This window comes from Xenopus tropicalis, chromosome 6, assembly GCF_000004195.4.
Source record: "Xenopus tropicalis strain Nigerian chromosome 6, UCB_Xtro_10.0, whole genome shotgun sequence".
NCBI classification, from domain to species: Eukaryota; Metazoa; Chordata; class Amphibia; order Anura; family Pipidae; genus Xenopus; species Xenopus tropicalis.
The window spans coordinates 31,091,607-31,113,286 of NC_030682.2; the positions used below are offsets into that span (position 1 = coordinate 31,091,607).

The 21,680-nt window shown below is 38.9% G+C and overlaps 1 protein-coding gene across 4 annotated transcripts in view; it reads left to right on the forward strand.

The window, feature by feature from the left end:
* Positions 1–21,680, forward strand: part of cdk14 (cyclin-dependent kinase 14) — a 279,683-nt gene that overhangs the window by 187,709 nt on the left and 70,294 nt on the right.

Sequence of the window (21,680 nt, forward strand, 5' to 3'; positions counted from 1 at the left end):
TCTTAGTTGGGATCAAGTACAGGTACTGTTTTATTATTACAGAGAAAAGGGAATCATTTAACCATGAAATAAACCCAATAGGGCTGTTCTGCCCCCAATAAGGGGTAATTATATCTTAGTTGGGATCAAGTACAGGTACTGTTTTATTATTACAGAGAAAAGGGAATCATTTAACCATGAAATAAACCCAATAGGGCTGTTCTGCCCCCAATAAGGGGTAATTATATCTTAGTTGGGATCAAGTACAGGTACTGTTTTATTATTACAGAGAAAAGGGAATCATTTAACCATGAAATAAACCCAATAGGGCTGTTCTGCCCCCAATAAGGGGTAATTATATCTTAGTTGGGATCAAGTACAGGTACTGTTTTATTATTACAGAGAAAAGGGAATCATTTAACCATGAAATAAACCCAATAGGGCTGTTCTGCCCCCAATAAGGGGTAATTATATCTTAGTTGGGATCAAGTACAAGGTACAGTTTTATTATTACAGAGAAAAAGGAAATCATTTTTAAAAATTAGAATTATTTGCTTATAATGGAATCTATTGGAGATAGCTCTTCGGTAATTCGGAACTTTCTGGATAATGGGTTTCCAGATAAGCGATCCCATACCTGTAACTGTGAAACTGAAATAAATAATGACTGTAAATTGCAAAAGCACTTTAAAAAACACCCTAAGTAATTTGACATTGACTTTGTTTAAGGTTTACTTATCCTTGAACTGTGAAGCTGTAGATGGAGCTCAGACTTTCTGGTGAATATTGTTGTAAGGGCCACAGACTGTGCCTGTCTGTATTTGTACATTTCTGTTACACTAATGTATTTATATGGCCCCAAATCATTAAAACCGTTATGTTCAGTATAATGAAAGATTAACAATGAAAAATACTTTTATTGTGTTATATTATTGGTTGTTTTCTTGTATGTTTAATAACACATTTATTGTACATTAATTGTACAATGCTACGGAATATGTTGGAATTCTATAAATACATGTTCGTAATAATATTCAACCCTGTACATGTACTACAAAACGATTACTCAGTTTATTGATATCTACATTGAAAAGGACCTTAACCCTTTCTAGCAAATCTTGAACAGCAGCGGTACTCATATAGCCAGACAATTCAAAGGACCCAATAACTCAGTAACAGAATGTTAAAAAGGAGATTTGCATGTGTCAATCACTGCTGCACATGGCAATTATCATTAATTTCTCCGCCCAATGGCAGTTGTGATGACAGAACCGCTGTTTTCCTCTTAGGTTTCCCTTTTTTGCTGCCATGTGAAATGTGGCCTTTATAACACTAGGTGGCAGTAGAGGCTTTTATTTGAATTTGTCTACCAAGGCATTCCATTTATTTGCTGTTGAATAGCGAAGAGATCATTAGTTATAATAAGGCTCTTACATTGTCAGAACTACTGTTCTCTAGATACTAAATAGTCTCCAGTTGGCAGCAATGAGTTTAAAGGTTAAACGCTACAGGAACACTACAGGAATTTCAAGTATAAAACAGATATATGCACGTTTATTTGTTAAGAATTTATTACAGTGATCTCCCAGGAAACTATATTTAGCCAGAAGCACTGCACGTTAATCAAATCTAAAAGTGCTATTAGATACATAGGAGCCCTAAAACAAATTCATGCTATGCCTCACAGCCATTAAAGTGATTGACTATATCACACATTCCTGCCTGTCTTGGGCTTCTAGAACTGGACTGTGGACCTGTGCAGACCATGGTGGTGTTGCCATTAACACCCAGGATAAAAGCACAAAATATAGCTGGGTTTCTGTACAGAGACAGGAAAGTCCAGGATATGTCATTATCTTTTTATTATTATATGTCATTGTCTTATCTGCTTGCCATGATTTCATAGCAAACAATATCTGAAACACAATTGGTCAGGTCATTGCTCGCTCAGAGAGCCCTGTTATACTCTAAAAGACATTAGGGCAGATTTACAAAGTAGTGCCAGAGCACTATAGGCGCCCCTTAGTGTTTATTCAAGAAGCACTTCTGCCCAGGGTTGCACTGGATAAAGAATCTGAAATCTGAGTGCGGAGCACACCTTCAATGGGCACAGGCCAGCCCTGTCCTTACTGGGTAGGAGGCAAGAACAGGAAACAGTTGGGACCACCAGCTTTCCATAACTTGTATGACATCTTCCCCTCCCCCCACTGCCCCCCATGAACGGAAGTGGCCACAGGTCTATTTTCACACATTGCGCCCTGCCTTCCATGTTCTAAACAACCCCCTTTTTGTGCCTCCAGAATTGAGAATCATTCAAGATGCACCAGACAGGCATGCCAGAGGAGGCAGTGGTGCAAGGGCGCTCCAAATTTTAGTTCTTTGAATAGTATATATACTATTTATGACAATGTAGTAGATGCTGCTCTTTCACCTTTTCACATTTTTTTACATTCTGACTTTTACGTGCTCTGGTACCTGGTATCACCAGCATAGTGGTTGTCCACACTGTGTCCACACTGGGGCACAACATTTGTGTTTAGGCACAACCATGTGTGCAATGGGGAGATGTAAATGTCAGTGTATTGCCTGTTATACATGGGATTGAAAGAAGTGGCCAAGAGAAATATATAAAGACTGTAGATTAGAATAACACAGAGTCTAAGGACTAAGTGCAGTTAATCTATAATGTGCCATAGGGAGTGATCCTGCACCTAGTAGCTCTACTGATTGATCGTTGTTTACCAAGAACTAGTTGGCATTTTATATTTTATGATGATCTGTAATACGTGTAATACGGGCATGTTTTAATTGTAACATGGGTGCTGTCTCCACCAATGGAGAGGGGAATTTGTGTTTTGGGATTGTAGGTAAAGAGGCAGTCATGATATACGTTTATCTTGCCTATGTGCCATGACATGGTACAACTTGTAATCAAATCCAACATATTACAGGTATAGGACCTGTTATCCAGAATGCTTGGGACCAAGGGTATTCCGGATAAGGGGTCTTAACGTAATTTGGATCTTCATACCTTAAGTCTACTAAAAAATCAATAAAACATTAATTAAACCCAGTTGGCTTATTTTGCATCCAGTAAGGCTTAATTATATGTTAGCTGGGATCAACTACAAAGCACTGTTTTATTTTTACAGAGAAAAAGGAAATCAGTTTTAAAAATCTGAATTATGTCTATGGGAGACAGGCTTTCCGTAATTTGGAGCTTTCTGGATATCGGGTTTCTGGATAACGGATCCCATACCTGTACATGTAAAACATAAGAAAATTACCATTTTGAGAAATTAAATTGCATCACGAATATACTGTAAAAGTGCCTGGGCCGAAACATTTTTTTCTACACATTGGAAGTGCCATTAAATGAAGACTGAAACTGTGCGTTGAGGTCTCAGCGACACTTGCCGGCACATTATCGGAGCCTATATTAAATGACCTTCACTTACTGACACTTATTTAATAATACTCTCTGAAGTTTAACCCCCATCCCCAAACGCAGAGCCAATAGTATTCCTTCCCTGATAGCTGTGACACTTTACATTGCAAATCTAATGACTTCACACTGGGAGTGTAGACTCATGAATTTTCCAGTAATGAAAATATTCAAATTCCATGCGTGGCTCTCTGCGCATTCAAATCAGTTTGGTGCTTAGAGCCCTATAGTTAAACATTTGATCGAAATTATTTCCGAAAGCAGTTGGTCGTTCCTGAACCTTTCCCAAGAAAGTTTAGTTGGTTGTTGCTAATTCTTCCCGAAGCAGCATGCTTGGCTTTCTGCAATTTATGAAACTTTCTGCAATTTATGAAACAATAGCATTCTGTGAATGTTCACCAGCGTGAAGTTAATTCACTGAGAAAATGAGCCAAAACTCAACATTTGTTCATTAATAAATATGCTCTTACAGGGTAGCAGTGAATATATATGCATGCAATGCAACTTGTATTCACATTAATAAGGTAAAGGAGTGTAAAGGGGCAAAACAAAGATCTTGTTCTATAAAATAAACTGTCAGTGGTTGAAGTGTAACTAGTTTCACCACTAGGTGGCAGTGGGGCTTAGGTTAATCAGGGAAATAATAAAGTTGCTTAAAAAAGAGTGAATAAAGGAGGCAAGAACAGGAAATAGGTGGCCATTTTGGCAGTGTGAGAGGAGGGAGAGAAGTCTGCCTGAGAGGGAAAGATTAAGTAACGTTGGCTGAGATTACTGTGCGTGATAAGGGCTGAGAAAATAAAGCTATCACTTGGTTAAGTTATTGGAGTTACAAGGGTATATTTCATACATTTGTGAAAATTGACATTTTCCATTATTTGGGCATCTTTTCTATTGACTTTGATGGTTTAACACTCTACTGTAACAGAAATAGATCAGTTTAGACACACATTTAGTTACCTGTTTTTTTATGAATTTAAACAGGTTTTAGAAAGAAGAAATTACTGTTGAGAATCATCTGAAAAATGTAAAAATATAAAAAAAAAAGGCACACTGTATCGATAAATGGCCAAAAAAGGTTCATGTTAGACTTAATTAGTGGAGAAGGAAAGCTAATATCACTGGGGTGCCAAGTTGTTATGTACCCTACAGTGATTCTAGTCGCTTAACTTCTACCCCAGGCCGGTGCTACTCTTATTCCAAAGACAAACTGGTCTGGGGTACTGTTTGCTGAGCACCGCTCCATACTTTTATGGGGTCGTATAGGTGTCCCCTGTCTCAATTCACATGCACAGTAGAGAAATCTTATAAAAAGTTGTGTACTTTTGTGCTTGGCCAAACCCAACGGGGATGCCTGAAGACTGGAAGGAAATGTTGGAACGGCACTCGCAAAAATTACACTGAGCTTGTGTTTTTTTTGTGGGGGGGACAGTGCCAGCTGGAGCAGCTAATCAACTAGGGGGGTGCCTGACAGCCTGGGACCACCATCAAGGATTTGAGCTTTCCATCTCTTTTAACTGCCCTCTCAATTCTGTGCGAATGAAGTATGAATATAATTTATTGTAGAGAAGTAGCTTGGTAAATTGGCAAACCTACATCCAGCTTTGTCTCTCACTCTATACTTCCCTTCGTCCCCGCTATTACTATTATCTAGGGGGTTGGGGGGTAAAGTTCATATTAAATTATGAGACTGTGTTCTCTCTCTTACAGTCATTAAATAATGTTATCTCTTAATGCCATGATTGTGTCTGCTTTGCTAGGATGTAACGGTCTCTTCTAATTGCACCTCTCAAAGTAAATTCAGCTCTGCGTGCACGGTAGCCAACAGCGGAATTATTCTTAAGGAAAAGGCAAACACCCTACAAGATCATGGGTGGGAGTTTGCGGCTGAGATGTACTGTGAGTCAAAGCAGGTCTTTTAAGGAAGAAAATTTCCCTTGGGGTAAAAGAAAAGCAAGCGAATGATATTCCAGATGCACTTGCCAAATGAAAAAAACCAAAGGGGGGGGGGAGACTGTAGATAGAACACATTTAGGGCATACAGAATGCAGAAAGCTGACTGCACTGCTTTTTGCCACGAGACTACCCAGGTAGGTCTATAAGATTTGCCACCAAGAAAAACAGTCAGCGGTCTGAAGCCGCAACTGAATTATGGAAGAGATTTGGACTAAAGGAAATAGAAAATAAGCAGATTATGCGGCAGGAATAACTGCAATATTATCCCCGACAGAACTGGATCAAGCTCATTTCTTTTATTTTTAGTTAACCTCAAGAATTTTAATTAAGAGAGGTACAGGGAAAACAGCTCCATATGTGACAGGCCCTCCCAGAAACTCCAATCTCTATTGGCTGCATCAGAAGAAAGTGCTCTGGTCTATAGCTCAATAGCAGCTATATAATGTATAAAAGTGTAATGTATGTATCCATATAAACGCATGCACACACATATATATCACATTACATAACTGCTAGAATAACAGTTACATACCCTGCTGCTACAGTGACTGCATTGTACACCCATGTTCATCTATTCTATATGTACTTATATATCAATAAAAATTAGACGATCCATCCATCATACATTTTTGCTACTTTGGCTGTTTTGCACTTTTTGCTTTTATAATTATTAATACATTGAGAGGGTTGTATGAACTAAAGACCCTCTTTCCCCTTTCTCCAAAGTAGTAAATACACCCCCTCCAGAGAGCCCTGCTTCCCTTTACAGATGATGACAATCCAAAGTTGCACAGCATGGTTGGCAGTCGCCATGACTGGCCAGTTGACTTTTGGTCCTCAGCTCTCTGGCAACAATGAAGTATAGAAGGGCCAGTGCAGACATAACTTACCCATGTTTTCAGAAGCTTCCCTTACCTGGTCACCTGCAGGTCCGTTATTGCTGTCGGTTATTTTCTTCCGAATCCTCACTTACTCACTCCATTAAAATGCATAGAATTGTGACCCAAAGTCTTCCAATACCGGTCTAATGCAGTGGAACGGGGCAGACAGAAGGGGGCAGGACCTAGCTTGACCAGGGATGGGGTGAGGTAAAAAGGGGCCAAGATGCTCTTAGGTTCCTGAGATCTGGTTTTGCATCTTAGCTTTTAGTGAGATGTCAAGTGACATCATTGAGGGTTTGGTCAACCATACACGGCCATTAATGGTACTCTTTATGTACATATTGACTGTACAGAGACATACACCATATGGGGCATTCACAATGCCCCGTGCAGCGTGCAGAGTGGAAGAAAAGCCTTCAACTGTCCATTTTTTGCACTTTGCTTGCTGCATGGGACATTATACAAATAGCCATAGGCATAACTCCAAAACGGAGCACAGAGACCAGCGGTTTGCTTCTAAAATTAATTGTGGCCTGCATTAGGCCTTGCTCTGTTCTAAAGGGGTTGGTGGGGGGAAGCATATAGGTACCCACCCCTCCCTCCCCCCCCCACGCACCTGAAGGAGGCTCAACCCATAGGCAGATTCTAAAGACAAGGCAGCAACTCCAGATGTTGCTCTTTGCGTGGAGCAGCTGATTTTCAATCTGGCCATGCAGAGAGCAATAAGCCTGGGGTGCAAATGCTATTAGATCAGCACTAAGGGGAGTGCACTTGTGTCCCCAAGGTTGTAAATGATCCCTCATAAGTTTATTCTAGCAAATGTATACCTACTGTATTTACAAAGCATAATTGTATTATTAAATAGAAGACAATGTTGACCTTTTAACAAGCATTACAATTATTGTCAGTTAATGTTTCCTCATTTAAAATTTCTAAGGATACAGAAATTCATGTCCAAGTGTTATGCTTTCTATAAAAAGAAGCCATATGCCTTTATAGAGAGCTAAGAACTCTTTTTCAAATAAATATCCTGGGCAAAAATGTGAATGCTTATTTGTTAAATAACACAGACTGTGCTACATTATTATTATTATTATGTGAGGTCTGCTTGAGGTTCTGTTCTTGATGACTGAAGGTTAAATAAATTTATATAGGTTTTATTTTACACTGGAGGACTTATTAATCCATTATAGTAAGCCCTGTTACTGGTACAAATAATGATTTCAAATTCATCAAGATTTCAGCTGTTTATAAGTTTCCAGCCATATTTACACAATTCAGCTGATTTTCCTCCAAGCTAAAAATTGTATGCGTTCCATTCTACGAATTCAGGGAAATGGTAAAAGTTATAGTCTGGCCTGGAATGGATTTGGACTGGCTCTAATGAGAGATGGTGGTTTCGACCCAGTTTAATAAATACTCATGACTCCAGTGTAATCTTAAGCTGCGTCTGGGAGAATATATTTGTAATGCTGCCTGTGCCAGAGGCTTCTCATGAGATCTAGGAACACGTGATGCCGAGAGACTAAACCTCACAACCGCCGTTGGCGCTGCAGTAGGGGAGACAGACCTACTCATTGTTTGATATCTTGCAAAGTTTGCCAACATAAATGCCAACTGGCAGCTCTGCAGACCACACATTAGAGCTCATGGTAGACTATAAGCACAACAAAAACACAGTGTAATGGCTATTTTCCCACATGACAAATAACCAGGGAGCTAGGAGAAATGAGCATAATAAGCATACGACCACAGGAAAGTGGTTTCACTTATATGTACTTTTGTACTGAAACACACTTATTAAAGTATGGTATAGGGATCATCTCTGCGCTTGGCTGTGTTTATAAGATCCGCACACAGTATAATCCTTTCCTTACGCAATTTGGAACTGTAGGCTATTAAATACCATCGACTCATAATGAAAGCCTTGCTAATAGGTGCTCGGTATATATGGAAATCCGTTTGGGCACTGCAGCCATAACATCATTTGTGGCAAACTGGAGGGATGAACGCTTACTGTTTAAGGGCGGGTGGGATAGCAGATGGAAACAAGTGACGGTAGCAGGGAAATATGGCTAGGGATTCAGTGTAAATTCACTTGACTGCAGGATACATGTTGGTGGCCAATATATAGAATTCCACAGTGCCACAGTTCCAAAAGTCATCAGTGCTCAGTTAACTAATAACATCCTGAATCATGAGCTCTATCTGCCCATATAAGGGCCCCTAAGGCATGCCTTACTGACCACAGCACAGTCTGTGTTATTTAAAGAGGAACTCCGGCTTCAGAACCAAAATTTGTTAAAGAGCCCCACACAACACATAAACCACTAATATACCTATCACTGTAATCTGTTTCTTCAAAAAGTTTGAATAAATACCATTTTTGTATGCTGTAATCCTGCTGCAAAACAGTTCTTTTCTTTCAGCATCATTTGAAATCCTGGCAGGGGAGGAGGGACTAAAACACTGATGTTACAAATTGTAATAACTTCTCCACAGCTTACAGACAGCATGCAGGAATTACATAACCCACAATGCATTGCACAGTGGTACTTTCCTTATTGACATCAAGTGCAAGGAATTGTGGGACTTGGAGGATACAGGCTGAAGGCAGGCTAAGGACAGTTGACTACTGTAACATTTTTTTTTTCAGCCTGAACAGGGGTTCAGATTAGGGAACTGTTCCAAACCATATTACTACATTAAAAATCATGAAAAGGATTTTAATTGATGTATATTTTGTATAAGTTGCTTGAAATTATGTTCCTTTTCAAAAAGCTTAAGTTGTGTTTGGGTGGTGTTCCTCTTCAACAAATAAGCATTCACATTTGATCAAGTGACATATAGGCGATACAATATAGATGACCTCTTTCTGATGTATTCTAAACCATGCCCCCGGCCCCATTAATCCACCCCAATGAACCCCATTGGTCAAGTGCTGGAGATACAATTTTGTATACTATAGAGGGGGTTGTGATCTGCTTAAAATGTGCACATATCCCTACCTCGACCCATAGTATTTTAGCAAATGGTATGGAAAGTCTTACATTGGGTTCCCTGGTAGAAGGAGGGACACAAGCCCTTACCGAGTTGTGGCTTACCTGCCCCCGGTCTGCTTTATATATCTAGGCCCCTGGTAAAGATAACGTGTGTCCAGTAAACCATGCTTTTATACTGTCTATTTAAGGGGCATGTTAATGTACTATAAGCCAACATGTAAGGAAAATGATATCATTACATTTCATCCTATGCTAATATGTTTAGTAGTGTTCCTTTTTATGGCATTAGAGGTCATTTATAATCATTGGGCAAATTTGTACCTGGGCAGTAAATCATGACAACCATTTAGATTTTTGCTTTCATTGTCCTGTCTTAAGCTATCATTGTTCTATCTTCAGCTGTTTGACTAATCACTGATTGGTTGCTATGGGTTACTGCCCAGGTGCAAATTTGCCCAGTAGTTAAAAAAGAGCCCCAATATTGTGTTTGTTCATGGAATACCCCACCTATTCCCATTAATTATTGCTTACTCCCTGGCCCTGTTTTATTTACAAGAATTAAGACACATTTTATTCATACAGTTTTGGATAATGTGCAATATTTTACAATATAATGTATTTCATTTTCTACATTTGCTTAAAACGGCTGTAAGTGGTTTTCTTTAGGCCTTGAAAACTAATTTATGATAATACAAAAATGTAAATGATATCACCATTTTTCAGCTGAATGTGCACTATGTTTGGTGCCGCAGATTGTGTTATTGGAAAAATGCTAATTTTCTTTTTCAGCCTTTCTTGGACAACAAAGCCTTTGCAGGCTCAGAGCAGATTCCCGGATAAATGTCAGTAGTCATTTGAGGCTGGAAATGAAATCTGCAATGCCCAATTCTACATTAGGTGGCTCTCTTTATCCACCTTCTGCAGTCTGCTGTGTCCAAAGTAAAAAAAAAAAATATATAAAGACATAAATGGCACAAGAGAAGCTCATCTGGCTTGTGGCTGATGAAAGAAAGAAAAATCTCTTCTTGTTTAATGTTACTTAAAATGCAAGCACTTATTTTCTCCAATTCTCACTGCAGACCAGTAGCTTTTTCAACAGTCTGCTAATAAGCTCACTGGTGGCTTCCGCTGAAATTCTCTTCTTTTTGAACCTGTCCTTGACACACGGCTGTCAGATATAGCCTATTTATTAGGCAGATAATGATGTTTGGAATGGAGATAATTTAGGCATACATGGGAGCCGTATTGTGAGGATTATTAAACAGGCCCTAACATTTGACTGGCCGTTATAGCCGACTGGCAATTTTACTGCATAAGAATGTAAAACATGTATAAGCCATAGAGAAAACAGTGAGCGCCTAATCCTGTCTCGTGATTTTATATGACTTAATTCTTTCCCATTGGTATAATAGTGTATTTGTGTTAAATATTTTTAACTGTCCTTTATAGCCCAAAAATGTGTCAGCGTTATTAAAAATAGTCTAAATAAAATCCAAAAGGGGCTGAGCGTTCTCATAGCAAGGCAACTTATAGCATTTGGGCTATTGAAATGCATTGCAATGCTCCATATCTGCTGGGACTCGATAAAAAGCAGATGTCGGTATGTGTTCTTAAACCTGTCTGCCTTTCTCAGTCATGACTTTTTATCTCAGTGGTTGTCATGCCATCTTCTTGGATGGGAAAATGCATTTTATTGCCCTTCAGTCTACCAGCAAAATCGTGCCTCGTACAGGGGATAAACCTATGCTGGCATAGATTTATAATTTCTCACTGTAAAGGAAAACCCCAGGGAATTTTCCATGCTTTAGTTGTGTTTATAGCCCCCTAATGTCATGGCCCACCCCTTTGACCATAAAGCTTAATCCCCTTCTGGCTTCTTATATTGTTACTTTGAACACAATAGGTGCCTTTTTTGCCTTTTTTACCCATTAGCCACATTTAAATGCTTGGAGAGCAACGCAAGCATAAAACGTGTTCCAGGGGGTGCCAAATAAGGACTGTTATTGCCTATGTGGCAGCCCCTATGCGGACTGGAAGCCTATATGATGTTATGTTTGGCAGTACATCTGGTTTTTATGCAACCAAAACTTGCCTCCAAGCCAAGAATTAAAAAAATATGCACCTACTTTGAGGCCACTGGGAGCAACATCCAAGGGGTTGGAGAGCAACATGTTGCTCATGAGACACTGGTTGGGGATCACTGGTTTAAAGGGAAGTACTGCCTCTTATCACATTTTGCCTCACAGAGATATTGTAAAGTTCCCTTAAATGGTAAAACACAAGAACTGCCATTTCTAATAATTTGGACTCCAGTTCAATCAATAGAGAGGTAAAAGGAGGTGGTAAGATGGATAGAGTGAACGGTGTGATCTAACATGGCAGAGTAGCAGAATGTTGATATTCAGCCCCCTACAGGACAAGCAGGGAACCCAATGCTATCTCAGAAGAGGAGAGCACTGGTGACTGTGGTTTAGGACAGTGTTTTTCAACCTTTTTTGGGCAAAGGCACACTTGTTTCATGAAAAAAATCACGAGGCACACCACCATTAGAAAATGTTAAAAAATTTAACTCTGTGCCCAGCAGCAGTGCCCCCCTAGTACATTGGTGCCCAGCAGCAGTGCCCCCTAGTACATTGGTGCCAAGAGCAGTGCCCCCCTAGTACATTGGTGCCCAGCATCAGTGCCCCCCTAGTACATTGGTGCCAAGAGCAGTGCCCCCCTAGTACATTGGTGCCCTGCCTACGGCACACCAGGCAACATCTCGCGGCACACTAGTGTGCCGCGGAACAGTGGTTGAAAAACGCTGGTTTAGGATAATGTACAGTATCTGTATTTTCTTATTTAATAAATGAAGTGCAGCGAAACTATGGAGCCCTCAGCACTTTTTTTTCTAATTTAATTTTAATAAGATCTGGCAACTCAGCCACACAGGATGTAGTGTGTATATACCTTTATATAAAATTGTGTAACCAACATTGTGCCCTCCTGTTATGATTATATTTGTGCCCTTCTATTATGATTATGATTGGGCCCTCCTATTGACTGAGCAACACACAGAATGGTCTCTGAGGCCTGCTTATTTGTATTGTTCCAGTAAATAAAACCACCTGGAACTCTTTATTTTGGCCACAGCAAGATGCCAATCTCACTATAGCCACTATTGTTTTCTGTGTGGTAAAAACCTTTATTTGTTAGCCTCTCATGATCCTCTGTCTGATAGCAAGAAAATGAAATTAAACTGCAGGCTTCATTTACCATTAATTAAACAGCAGCAAATGATAAGAAATTAATTGTGCCGTTTATTTTGTCCTTGGATATAAGGACATGTTAATATTATGTTAGATACTATAGCTGCTTGAGCTGGCACGACTTAGTGTGAAACAGATTACCGTCATCTCATTCAGTGCATCTCAATGATGTGTATTATCAACATCTTATGGGAATTTTGCTCTTTATTTGATTAACCATCAGGCTTTATACTAATTTCTAAATCACAAGCAGTGGCAGCCCTTAGTGTAGAGCAGTGTCTTGGGCCTCCTAATCTAGTAACCTTGCTGGTGTAAGAGAGGAGGGAATGCTGGGAGTTATACTAAAACCACCTACTAATATATACAGTAAGCTATTATACAGAGTTATATTGAATGTATCAAGGTTGGGGAACCCAGGTCAGTTTCCCCTTAAACTAGTCAGTGTTCATTTTTCTGCACTTTTGGGGTCTTCTAGAAATTGTGTAGCACCACCTACACCAAAGGCATGACTTCTACCGATATAATAAACCAGTACCAGTACTTGATCCCAACTATCATCTAATTAATTCTTATTGCACACCTCCCAACTGTCCCGATTTTCGCAGGACAGTCCCGATTTTAACAGCTCATCCAAAGTCCCAGATTCTTACTGAAAAGTCCCTCATTTCTCATTTCTCCTCCTGCACAGAACCCAAAAAAAGACACAATGGGGGGAATTCACAAAAGTGGAGGTAGCCCTTTTTTGGAGTAAAAGTGGTGGAAAAACTGATGGAAAACACTTTCTCCAGATTCACAAACAGAAATCCGCCTAAATTCCGACTCAACCGCCACTTTTCAGTTTTTGGTGAAAGAAAGACAGTTTACAGACACTTTTGTGAATTTGTCGTTTAAACGACATTTATACAACGTTTTAACAACATTTTTTCCCGACATTTTCAAAATGGAGTAAAGCTCGGTGTAACTCTGTCAGATCAATTCTAAACTCTTTTGTTTTGTTTTGTTTCCCCCAGTCTCCATTTCACAGCAGACTTTTGTTAGGGGACAAGTTTCTGTCTAACCCTAGAACAATAGGCGCAAAAAGCCTCATTAACATTTTATAAACAAGTAAAACACTGATTAAAAAAAGTTTAATTTATAATTTATGTATAAAAAGTTTTTACCTCACATTTGCATTGCTATGCTAGTTTTAGCTTAATCAATGAGGCAATAATAAAATTTTGTGTGAATATTTTGTAAACATTTTCATTAAAAGGAAAAGTAAAGCCTCCCAGGCAAATTTTTAGTTTAAGCAGCAGCAGTGCCCCCTCTTTAATCACTTCACTGACATTTGCCCCAACTTATCTGTGACCCCATAGCATTGGCCCCCACCTGTTCCCATCCACCATCTTGGGGATCAGCAAACAGCACCTACACACTGGCACCCAAACTGGGATATTGGGGTACAAGGTTGGACTGGCACCAACAGGGCACTGAATAAAAACCCAGTGGGCCCTAGTCCCCTAGTTGGACCTCTTTTCACCGGGCATGTTGGGGGTGGGGATTGCTGCTGCCCAGTAATGAGTAGGGGCTAGAGAAGAAGGTATTTAGACCCTTAAATATTGTTACAGAAGTGGAATTACACAGAAATATAGAAAACATTTGAAAGCCCAGATTGTCCTGAAAAAAATAATATATAGTTTCCCTGGGCAAACTAAAATTACCCCTCAGGAAATGCCCCAAAGTGAAATGACAAATGGCATATGAAATGCAAAATCCTGCTGGTAAAATCCTTACCCCAAGGCTTATCTAGATGTGGGACTGGGTTTAATGGCACCGACAGATTTACTAAGAGGCAAATTCATAAAAAAAAGTCGGGAAAATGACAAAATCTTTAAAAGACAAATTCACAAAAGTGGAGATAGAGGTTTGTGAATTAGGTGGAAAATCGCACAAATCTATCTCCACTTTTTTTTTTTTTCAATCTCCTGTACCATATACCAGCAGGGGATAACAGATAGCACTCACAGGATATCTCCTGTATTACATACCAGCTGGGCACTATTATACGGCTCAGGGAATATCTCCATTACTCTCCTATCAGCTCCCCAGTGTAGATTCTGTTCTATGATTATTTCCATATATCTTAATCAAATTCCCAAAAATAACCCTAAAATGCACTTGCACATTGTCCCTGTGCTGAAGCTCAGCTCACCTATCAATTGGCTTCTTATTGCCAGTGATAAGAAACGGATTTTTCCTGTGACAGTTGCTTTCAGCTGCCATAGACAGCACAATTCCCTTGAAAATGCAAAGAGAGGATTTGTGGAAAATGTAAATGCAGCCACTGAAAAAAAATCTGGACATCGCTCCACCAGCCTATTTCTAAAGGCTGATATCCTTACGTTGGAAGGTTATGTGACCGTGCCCAGGGCAGTCACGAGGCGGACCCCGGAGGAGGGAATTGAACCTGCAACCCCGTCGTCACAGGGCGGTCTCCCTACCCCTAGGCTATCCTACCTCCTCCCACTTATAGGATGTTTTTTATTTGCTACATAGTGGCAGTTGGTGTATCCTAACTGAGAAGCCTGCTGTTTGCTCAAGACCTATATAACTAGGGGGACTGTTTAATAAGTAGGGAGAATGAATCCTCCATTTATCAACATTCTCTGAGGGGGGGAGGGCAAAAAGCCTCATTGACATTTTATAAACAAGTAAAACACTGATTAAACAAAAAGTTGAATTGATATGTTTTATATAAAAAAGTTTTTTCCCTCACATTTGCATTGTTATGCTAGTTTTAGCTTAATGAATGAGGCAATAATAATATTTTGAGTGAATATATTAATTTTTATTTAAAGGAAAATTAAAGCCTCCCAGGCAAAATTTTAGTTTTAGCAGCAGTGCCCCCTCTTTAAAGGGGACATATACCATACATTTTTACAATGCACTAAACCATGTAAAATAATGTAAAATAGAAGTAAGTGCTTTTATTTTAATACCTTTGGGTTCAATTATGTCCATAACTGCTGGAAAACTGTGCCCTACCCAGACCTTATGCCGCTTCCGGTTTAGACTCTTCACTCTTCAGTATGTGGCTGGGGCCCTGGCCCTGATAGACTTCAGCAGAGCTACTTAAAGTGCAGTGAGCATGCATAGAGTGGGCGGGGCTTTGCAATGTCACAGGCAGTCAGTTCCTGCTCTACTCGCTCCTAAAATGGAGTCTATGAGAGACAGGCGTTCTGTAATTCGGAGTTTTCTGGATAATGGGTTTCCGGATAAGGGGTCCGTTACCTGTATAGACAACATTAGAAAGCCCAGCTTGTCCTAAAAAAAATGTATAGTTTTCCTTGGCAAAGTAAAATAACCCTTCAGGAAATGCCCCTAAAGTGAAATGACAAATGGCAAATGAAATGCAAAATCCTGCTGGTAAAATCCTTATCCCAAGGCTCATGTAGCTGTGGGACTGGGTTTGGTGGCACCGACAGATTTACTAAGAGCTAAAGGCAAATTCATAAAAAAATGTCTGCAAAATGACAAAATCTGAAAACTGTCTGTTTAAAAGACAAATTCACAAAAGTGGAGATAGAGGTTTGTGAATTAGGTGGAAAACCAGACAAATCTATCTCCACTTTTATTTTGTCTCAATATCACCACTTTTGTGAATTCCCCCCATAGTTTCTCAAACTTAATTAAAAAAGTAGCTTTTGCAAGAGAGCTCAGAAAACGAAACAAGTTACGCCTGCACTGAGATACAATTGTAACTAATAAGCTAAACAGGTCTCTTGGGGGAACTTGAGACTCGCAGCTTATAGGGCAATTTCACCTTCATTAGCAAAAATGTAATAACACCTAATACAAAACCCCCCAGAAATGTGTTCAAACTTTACATAACCTGCCAATTTTTGTAAAATGGGAGTGGTATTAAGGGGTGTGGTGACAAAATGGGCGTGATAAAAATCACCTACGAGCAGCATTTATTTTTGTCCCTCTTTGCATTTTTTAAATGTTGGTAGGTAAGTTATTGGTATCTGAACAATCAGATTATGTCATGTATAAATTATTTTTAGTGGATTTAAGGTATGGAGATTCAAATTACGGAAAGATCCCTAATTCGGAAATCCCAAGGTCCCGAGCATTCTGGATAACAGGTCCTATACCTGTCCCTTCAGTCAGATTGCTGCTATTCCCTACTGCCACTTGAATGTAACTCCGAATAGGACAGGGGAAAAAAGAAGTATTTTTCCTACTGTGGTTTATGCCCGATGGTGGGGTGAATTCTAATCTATGAAAAAATAAGTCACAATTTTGATTGATTCTTGATAAACTTAGTACACAAACACAAACAGCATTTTAAATGTAACAGTGTGTGGACCTAAGTTAACTTCAGAAGCCTTGTAGTATTATAGATATTTCAATACATTGATACAGTTAATCACTGACAGTTCATGGGTGCATTGCTTGTGTTCCAACTGGGATATTTTCAAATCCTGACCTATTAAGACCATGATGAATTGGACTATGGCACCACAATCTTAAAGCCATAAACTACTATATTAAAAAGTTGCAAAAGCAAAGAGGCCCCAGCAATGTACATTGTACAGGTATGGGACCTGTTATCCAGAATGCTCGGGACCTGGGGTTTTCCAGATAACGGATCTTTCCATAATTTGGCTCTCCATAACTTAAGTTTGCTAAAAATAATTTAAATATTGAATAAACCCAATAGCCTTGTTTTGTCCCCAATAAGGATTAACTATATCTTAGTTGGGATCAAGTACAAGGTACTGTTTTATTATTACAGAGAAAAAGAAAATCATTTTAAAAAATTAGAGTTATTTGTTTATAATAGAGTCTATGGGAGATGGCCTTTCCGTTATTCGGAACTTTCTGGATAACAGGTTTCCGGATAAGGGATCCCATACCTGTACCAGCTAACACAAATTCACATCTATAGCTATAATGAATAACAAACCTTACAGCAACCAGGCTTCATTATAGCACTGGAAAGGCTCTTTTACTGGAAAGTTTCCTCATTGCTTAGTGACTCCCAGCCTTAACACTTCAATAGAGCCTCTAAGTAATAGTTCTGCGCTATATTATCAAGAAAGTATGCAAACTACTGAGAATTAACATTCCAATCACTTCTCATCTCATTAAGAATAAATAAATACATATGAATATTGCTATCTCAGCGGGATCCCTATGTTTAAAAGCAGTAAGCTCCTTAAGTGAGTTGTTACTGAAAACCTCCAATTAACAGTGTGGATAATATTTGATTACATGGCCTGCGTTTTTGAAAGCTTTAAGTCAATGCAGGAGTTCTGGGTACAGTGCAAGAAGGATCTGTTCTTTATCCCTGCTCTTCATTAGGCAAATGGCTTAATAATAAGCATATTCACTATACTGAAATGGGCCATATTTTCCTACTGTCTTTCTATTAATACTGTGTTATTATATTGTCTTTGTTAACTATCTGCTGATTGGTTTTCTTCTGCTAAACTGCCAGTAAATATTGAGATTAAATGGGAAATTATGAAAGAGTGTTTTACTGATTTTATACCAGGATTTGGTTTGGGATTTGGCCAAAACCACCATTTGCCCGAACAGAATCCGAATCCTTAAAGTCACAGGACTTTTTGTCACATAAACACGGAAGTTGAAAATGTTAACCCTTCCGTGTCCTAATTTACATATGCAAATTAGGATTCAGATTTGGTTTGGTATTTGCCCAAATCTTTTACGAAGGATTCGGGGTTCGGCCAACTCCAAAAATATTGGATTCGGTGCATTCCTATACACTAGTAGCCTGTATTATAAAATATTGTATTATTCAAAGTAAAGTGAAAAATAAGGTATCCAGTATTGTATATAGTAAAAATCCAAGTGTTCAGTGTAGTAGGTTGATATAGGTGGCTTGATTACATTACAGCAGCAGCTGTTTTAGTTCAAGGCCCCTTAGGGCTCTGGCACATGGGGAGATTAGTCGCCCCCGACAAATCTCCCTGTTCGCGGGCGACTAATCTCCCTGATTATGGGCGACTAAACTCCCCAAAAATGCCTCGTGAGGCCACTTCGGCGATTTGCCAAAATCGCCTGCGCAGCGTGTGCCATCCCACCGGCGACTAACATTTTCGCCGGTGGGATGGCAATTCGGGGAGATTAGTCGCCCGCGAACAGGGAGATTTGTCGCGGGCGACTAATCTCCCCGTGTGCCAGAGCCCTTAAAGGTACAACCCTAGGCAAAGCCCCCAAATTTTTCCCTAACTGACCAAGAAGCTAGCTTTTACTTGTATGTAGGATAGTAAATGGCCATTCACCGCAATTCTTACACTAACTGGCTTTTGAGCTGGGTTTTCAGGTGTATCTAATAGAGCAAATGGCCATTCTCCTCAGTTCCTACCATAACTGGCTTTCAGGCTGGGATTTCACATGTATCTTGACTGATGACAAAACTCTCATACCGGGTCTTTACATATTTGTGTTTTATTTTTTTATAGTAACCTTAAGAAATGAAGCTCTAAATGATAAAAAAAAAAATCTAGATGAATAGATCACATACCTGTATAACACAAATAAGTGGGCTTGATTAGTACAAAACAGAGTAACGGACCTCTAAAAAAACAAAAGGTGTTATACTTCAAATAGTTAAATAATTGTTGTTATGGAATGCCTAAAATAAAGGATTGAACCTTATTCTGCACATGGTGTGATTATTATGTGCCATAGGGCAAACAATTGTTATCAGGACTTTCTAACGGCAATTTTTTATATTTATAAATAGCTTCAATACTCATCAAGTTGCATTCCACCAGCATCTGGCACTTGCCTGTGACTGTGAGTACACAATGATTGAAAAGAATGGGCTGCATTTCCTTGTGGTGCAACGCATGAAAGATCCACCACAGGGAATCACAGACAGAAATGCCGTATGTAAGAGCCCTAAGGGTGAAGACACACCGAGCTACTAGTAGCAGCTACTTGTCACGGCTAGTAAAATGCACAATGCTGAACATTTACTGATAATTGTCTCTATGTGTGTTTTAGCAGAGGCAGTTCCCAGTATTGTCTATGGAAGGGGAATTTCTGGAGTTTAGTAGCTGTGAAAAATTAGCTGCTACTAGTAGCCCAGTGTGTCTTCACCCTAAATTCAAGCCAGATTAAAATCTTATATGGCTGTGTGAAAATCAATTTTTATGATCCCTTCTTTAAGGGGGAACTCCGGCTTCCAAATTAAAACACAGAAACCCCTAATATACCTATCACTGTAATCTTTTCTTTTAAAAAGTATAAATAAATGCCATTTTCATATGCTGAAATCCAACTTCTCCACATCTTACAGTAGACAACTACATAAACCACAATGCATTGCACTGTTGATTATCTCTGGGCCAACCCTGCAAATATAATTCATACAGATCATTAGGGTTAGAAAACAGGAGGTATGCAAAGGAGACAGTGTTGGCTTGTATCCCCAGGTAGTCCCATGATCAGTTTGCTATGTTTGAATTTTGACTATACAGTAAATCAGTATAAGGCCACTAAATCATTATAATCACTAGTGTTGTTACCCATTTGACATGGATCTAATTCCATAGGTCTCAACCATGGAGTAACCATACTCATCATGGAGCTATGCCATGTTGATTTTGTACTAATAGAAGAAACACACATACATTCCCGAAGGAATGGGCCATTTCTCCCAGTGAAACACACTAACAATTTATGTTATTTATATATATATTATATGTAGGCAACTGTTAGTGCAACTCACCTTTGTGCAGTATTATCAACCATTTTGAAACACAATGACAACATGTCACTGTCAATGTGGAGGAGTAAAGCTAATATAAATCTGTGTTTTTATCAAACTTATTACAGAAAATTCAGTGTCTCTGGTTCATTACAGAATAAATATTCATCGGATGTAATTGTTTAACACTTCAATGTAAGCTTCCTACATTTCACTATATCTTCCTTGGGGAATGATATATATGTGTGTGTGTAGCTGAGTGACTCATCTTGGTATCTAAGTATTATATTGTCACAATTTCAAACAGAAACCTTCCAGCTGTTGTGTGAACTACACATCCCAGCTGGGTCTCTATGAGCCACTAAAATAAAGGAAGGATATTTAATAATGTCTCCTGTGTACAGAGCTAGGGAAATATTTTACAAAGTAACTGCACCAGATTCATCAAAGAGAAAAAACCCCTGTCCCTGGGAGATTTCTGTACTTCTGTATTCTGAGTTATGAAGAATCTTTCTGTCCTAATTTGCACCAAGGAGACTCAAACTCTGACTCACTTGGTTTCCACTCAGTTCATTGGTGTAGGAGTCTTTGTAGAAATATCTGCCAGTCTAGTTTAAGGATCCCCATGGGAGCTGGGCAAGAGCAAGAGCCATAGGTATAATCTAAATATTGCATGTTGATCTACATTTTAGCAGCAAAAATATGCTACTGTTTTGTCATTGTTATCATATTTTTTATTATTCATTAAAAAGTAACTATTTAATTTAAAGTGGTGGTTTACCTTCAAGTTACCTACCTTTTTCTAAGCAACTTTTGAATTGGTCTGGACTTATTTTTTTTTTTTTCATTTTTTATTGTTTCAAAATGATTTCCCTTCAAATGAGGGCACTAACCCCAGCTGCCAACAAACTATTGCTCTATGGGGCTACAATTTTATTGCTACTTTGTTGCTAGTGTAAATTGGACCCTAGCAACCAAGATAGCTGCTGAGCTGCTAAACAAAAAGGTATATAATTAAGAACAACGAAAATGAAAAATGAAGACCAATTGAAAATTGTCTCAGAATATTACTGTTTACATTATACTAAAAGTTAAGTTATAGGGGAGTCACCTCATTAGCTGCCTGGTGGGTTTATTTGTAGCCGTTTGAAGAAGTTGGAAATTATTGCTTAACAAAATGGCTAGATTGGTAGAGTATGATAATTCCAACTTCTCATTGGATTTCAGGACCTTCCCAGTTTTTGCAATTACAGCTAAAAAAGTGAAAAGTAATACTGGAATACTGTATCCTAGCCATATTATTTGAAGGAGTTTTTTTGTTTATTTGTTATTAGTATCATTTTGGTACTGTATTTACCATTACATTTGGGGGTGGGGGGGTGGGTTATGTATCCATAATGCCCTTGGACTTTGATTTCCGATGTTATTTCTGTAATAATAGAT